Raw genomic sequence first — 6132 nt, forward strand, 5'->3', positions numbered from 1 at the left:
AATTCAAAAAAAAAATGTATAATAAATACCTAATAAAGTGCTCATTGAGTGTATATAGACTTTAGCCAATTTGAATACATGGTACTGAACAATATGGTAAATGGCAGGCATTTATATAGCGCCTTTATCCAAAGCGCTGTACAATTGATGCTTCTCCATTCACCCATTCATACACCGATGGCGATTGGCTGCCATGCAAGGCCCCGACCAGCTCTTCAGGAGCTTTTCTGGGGGTTAGGTGTCTTGCTCTGGGACACTTCGACACAGCCCAGGCGGGGGATCGAACCGGCAACCCTCCGACTGCTCTTACTGCCTGAGCCATGGCGCTCCCACAATTCATATCTACAATACCTTCTACCATAAATCCTAAAATTGCATAAAAGTACAATGTATATAAGTACAAATTAACAAGCTTACACAAGGAATAGGTTAATTCAATCAAAGATTAAGTTATTCTTTGTAATTATACCTGGACAATGTCATGGTAGTTCTCGATATTACCACTGTCTGTCTTGCATTTTTCATTATTGAAGTCCCAGGCGGAGTAGGGCATGGAGAGGAAGTCGAGCTTGTGGGCATTAAAGTATGTGCCACAGGATGAATGATTGCCTTCGCCCACAATAGCTTTACACATGTGGTTGATGACCACATCAGCATAGATATTCACCTGGAGGAACAAATCATCATTATGTGCCACACTAACAACAGAATAGGACACTAGTTGAATCGTATAAACCACTGCAGGTTACTTTGGCATACTGCATTATATTACGGGTGAGGAAAACCTCAGTGTAAGTGCCAGTGCGAATTCCATAACAAATACCTATTTGTCAGCTGCATGCTCACTAATTCTATTTAATTACTTCCACATAATGTTCTGTCTCCCTTGGGTACTGCTGGACTAATTTCTGGACTTTCTTGGAGAAACGTACTACATTCAATCACAAAAACTGAATGTTTAATAATATTTTACCCCAATGTTATTGCACCTGGTGACCATGTCTCTCAATTCTTGCTCACTTCCTGATCGGGAGCACAGGTTGTAGCTGATTGGCTGGTACCTCTGCTACCACGGCCGCCAGGGATTTGAGAGGACAACGCTCTCAGAGGGAGGGGAGATCTGACACAACAGACATACCCATCAACCAAAGATACTAGCAACAACAGCAACATCACCAAAATCAACAGAACCAGTCACCTTTCTTGTGGTCAAACAAGAAAAATGACATACTCCTGCAGATGATTAGAGATTACATTACATTACATTACATTACATTATTGGCATTTGGCAGACGCTCTTATCCAGAGCGACGTACAACAAGTGCATACCCATAACCAGGGATAAGTTCGCTGAAAGACACTAGAGGGAAGTACAATTTCAACTGCTACCTGTACAACAAAGATAAGGACAAGGGCAATTTTTTTTTTTTTTTTTTTTTTTTTTAACAAACAAACAAACAGAGCAAAAGTGACCAAAGTTAACTATCCAAACACTGCTTACCTAGCCAACTAAAAATACCGATACACAAAGCAAGTCACAGAGACAACAATTAAGGTTCACAGGGAGGTAGGGAGGGATGGGGAGAGGTGCTGCTTGAAGAGGTGTGTCTTCAGCTTGCGCTTGAAGGTGGGGAGAGATTCTATAGTTCTGACCTCAACGGGGAGTTCGTTCCACCACCGTGGGGCCAGAACAGACAGTCGTGAGCGTGAGGTGGAGGTTCTGAGAGGGGGAGGTGCCAAGCGACCTGTGGAGGCTGAACGAAGAGGTCTGGCAGGGGTGTAGGGTCTGATGATTTTTTGCAGATAAGCTGGGGAAGACCCCTTAACTGCTTGGAAGGCTAGCACCAATGTTTTGAATTTGATGCGAGCCATGACAGGCAGCCAGTGGAGGGAAGTAAGCAGGGGGGTGACGTGTGAGTATTTGGGAAGGTTGAAGACCAGACGAGCTGCTGCATTCTGGATGAGTTGGAGGGGTCTGATGGCGGACGCTGGGAGGCCAGCCAAGAGGGAATTGCAGTAGTCCAGGCGGGACAGAACCATCGCTTGGACCAGGAGCTGGGTCGAGTAGGGGGTGAGAAAGGGGCGGATTCTCCGTATGTTGTATAGGAAGAACCTGCAAGACCGGGTCACCACCGCAATGTTCTCGGAAAGGGACAGTCTGCTGTCCATCACCACGCCGAGGTTCCTTGCACTGGGTGACGGCGTGAGTGTGGTATCCCCAAGGGAAATGGAGATATCCAGATGGGGAGAGGCATTAGCAGGGATGAATATCATTTCAGTTTTACCTGGGTTGAGCTTTAGATGGTGGTTGTCCATCCAGCTCTGGATGTCCCTCAGGCAAGCAGAGATACGGGCTGAAACCTGCGTATCAGACGGCGGGAACGAGACGAAGAGTTGGGTATCGTCCGCGTAGCAGTGGTAGGATAGCCCATGTGCAGTGATCACAGGGCCAAGGGAGCGAGTGTAAAGAGAAAAAAGAAGTGGGCCAAGGACTGAGCCCTGGGGAACTCCTGTGGCGAGGGGCTAAGGTGTCGATACCGAACCAGCCCAGGCAACCTGGAAGGAGCGACCAGAGAGGTAGGACTCAATCCAGTCCAGGGCTGTGCCACAGATGCCCGTTGCTGACAGGGCAGACAGGAGGATGGAGTGATCCACAGTGTCGAAGGCAGCAGAGAGATCTAGAAGAATGAGGACAGAGGAGAGGGAGGCTGCTCGTGCGTCATGGAGTGACTCACTGACGGAGAGGAGCGCAGTCTCTGTCGAGTGGCTCGATCTGAAGCCAGGCTGATGGGGGTCTAGCAGGTTGTTGTTAGAAAAGAAAGAAGAAAGTTGAGTAGAAGCGGCTCGTTCTATAGTTTTAGAAAGGAAAGGAAGAAGAGATACCGGGCGGTAGTTCTGGATGATGGAGGGATCCAGGGTAGGCTTTTTTAGCAGCGGAGTGATGTGGGCCCTCTTGGAGGATGCCGGAAAACAGCCGGAAGACAGGGAGGAGTTGACAAGGGAGGTGACAAATGGGAGAATGTCAGGTGTGATAGTTTGGAGAAGAGAAGAGGGGATAGGGTCAAGGGCACAGGTTGTAGGGCGGTGGCAGAGCAGGAGTTGAGAAACATCAGAGTCTGTAAGGGGGGAGAAAGTGGAAAAGGAAGGGATGGGCCTAGAGGGGGGGAAGGGCACAGTGAGGGGGGCGGTGGTTGTAAAGGATCTGCGGATGACTGTGACCTTCTCATCGAAGAAATCAGCAAAGTCATCAGCAGCGAAGGAGGACTGAGGAGGAGGAGGCGGTGCGTTGAGGAGAGAGGAGAAAATGGAGAAAAGTTTCCGGGGGTTAGAAGCAGAGTTCTGAATTTGTGTTTGATAGTATTTTGCTTTGGCGGCAGTGACATCGGAAGAGAATGCCGCCAGGAGAGACTGGTAAGTCATGAGGTCTGAAGCATCTCTGGATTTCCCCCACTTCCTCTCCGCTGTGCGGAGGCTGGCCCTGGAGGTACGGAGGGTGTCAGATATCCAAGGACTGGGAGGGGATGTGCGAGGTGGCTTTGAGACAGGGGGACAGAGAGAGTCAAAGGCGGAGGAGAGAGATGAAAGGAGGGTGGCAGATGCAGAGTCAGCGGGGAGTTTGGAGAAGGATTCGAGAGGGGGGAGTGAGGCGGTGACGGTGCTGGCAAAGGAAGAGGGTGAGAGGGAGCGGAGGTTACGGCGGGCTGAGGAAGTGTGGGTGGGAGGAGGGGGAGGAGGATGGGGAGGAAGAGGGAGGGAGAATGAGATGAAGTGGTGATCAGATGTATGCAGAGGGGTAACCGTGAAATCGGAGCATGAGCAGTTCCTCACAAAGACAAGGTCTAGGACATTGCCCGCCTTGTGGGTTGGAGGAGAATGTTGCAGGGAGAGGCCGAAGGAGTGGATTAGCGGTAGGAAGGCAGCAGACTGGGAGGCTTCTAGGTGGATGTTGAAGTCTCCAAGGAGAATCAGTGGGGTGCCATCCTCAGGGAAGGAGCTGAGAAGGGTGTCTAGCTCATCAAGGAAGTTTCCCAGGGGCCCTGGAGGACGGTAGATAACTGCAATGAAAAGGTTAGTAGGGTAGGATACTGCAACAGAATGGAATTCAAAAGTGGATATTGACAGGTCAGAGAGGGGGAGAACAGAATTTCCATGAGGGGGAAATTAAAAGACCAGTACCACCGCCACGGCCGGAAGGCCGGGGAGTGTGCGAGAAGGAGAAGGAGGATGAGGGCAGCGGGAGTGGCGGTGTTGTCAGGTGTGATCCAGGTCTCCGTGAGGGCAAGGAATTGTAGGGACTGGAGGGAGGCATACGCAGGGATGAAGTCAGCCTTCCGAGTGGCAGACTGGCAGTTCCATAGTCCCCCTGTGACAGCAAAGTCCTCACAGGGGGTCAGCGGGGGATAGCTGAGGTTTGAGGGGTTCCGACGCCGTGGAGGCCCACGTCGCAGGGGGGGTCTTCGAGGGAGAGAGCAGACTGGGATGGGGTGAAACATAACATCACAAACTGGGACGGAGCGTCGCTCTGACACGCCTATTTAAATGGCCTACAATTGCTCACAAGCAATACCAAATCAAAGCTAATCTACTGATAAATTCCACAGCTATTTAAGTTATTTAAGACAAATGTTCAATCACTCTACAGGTATGCAACCAGTAGAAGTGATTAACAGGTAATAGACAAACAACCTGGCTCAAGCCCTAACCCTTGCTGTTCAAATGAGCAATTTAAAAAAATCAACGATCATGGCTGGTTGTCTCTTTAGTTGTGGAGAATAAGTTTTGGATAGACATGTGTATGCATCCAGAAATGAGATTCAATCAAAAAACATATTGCAAATCTTTCATTATTATTTTTTTGTACATTCCAGTGGACACTAGGTCCAAACAGTTGTAATATGTAACATGTAAGATTCAATGGACTTATATTGTTTTATTAATAGATTCATATGGTAAAAAATTTCACAAAGCATTTGAAAAAAAGGGGGAACATGTGTTGTTCATTGAAAAGTTGTTTTATCCTTTTTAGTGTTTGTTTAGTGGAAGCTGTGTAGCCAGCCCATCATGAGTAGAAGAAAAGGCAGCTCCCTCAAGAAATGTGTTTCTTTTTTCCATCCATCCATCCATCCATCATCACCCGCTTATCCGGAGTCGCGGGGGCAGTAGGCAAAGCCGGGTATTCCAGGCGTCCCTCTCCCCAGCAACGCATTCTAGCTCCTCCTGGGGGATCCCGAGGCGTTCCCTGGCCAGGAGAGATATATAATCTCTCCAGCGGGCTCTGGGTCTCCCTCGGGGTCTCCGCCCAGTTGGACGAGCCCGGAAAACCTCCAAAGGGAGGCGCCCGGGAGGCATCCTGATCAGATGCCCGAACCACCTCAATTGGCTCCTTTCGATGCGAAGGAGCAGCGGCTCTACTCCGAGCTCCCTCCGGATGTCCGAGCTCCTCACCCTATCTCTAAGGCTGAGCCCGGCCACCCTACGGAGGAAGCTCATTTCGGCCGCTTGTATACGCGATCTCGTTCTTTCGGTCACTACCCAAAGCTCGTGACCATAGGTGAGGGTTGGGACGTAGATCGACCAGTAAATCGAGAGCTTTGCCTTCCGGCTCAGCTCCTTCTTCACCACAACGGTCCGGTGCAACGCCCGCATTACTGCTGACGCTGCACCGATCCGCCTGTCGATCTCACGCTCCCTTCTACCCTCACTCGTGAACAAGACCCCGAGATACTTGAACTCCTTCACTTGGGGCAAAGACTCGTTCCCAACCCGGAGGGAGCAATCCACCGTTTTCCGGCAGAGAACCATGGCCTCGGACTTGGAGGTGCTGACTCTCATCCCGGCCGCTTCACACTCGGCTGCAAACCGCTCCAGTGCGTGCTGAAGGTCACGGTCCGATGAAGCCAGCAGAACCACATCATCCGCAAAAAGCAGAGATGCGATTCTGAGGTCACCAAACCGGACACTCTCCTCACCTCGGCTGCGCCTTGAGATCCTGTCCATGAATACCACAAACAGGACCGGTGACAAGGGGCAACCTTGGCGGAGTCCAACACCCACCGGAAACGTGCTTGACTTTGTGCCGAGAATGCGGACACAGCTCTCACTTTGGTTATACAGGGACCTGATGGCTCGTAA

The sequence above is a fragment of the Conger conger genome, chromosome 5, assembly GCF_963514075.1.
Source record: "Conger conger chromosome 5, fConCon1.1, whole genome shotgun sequence".
Lineage (NCBI taxonomy): Eukaryota > Metazoa > Chordata > Actinopteri > Anguilliformes > Congridae > Conger > Conger conger.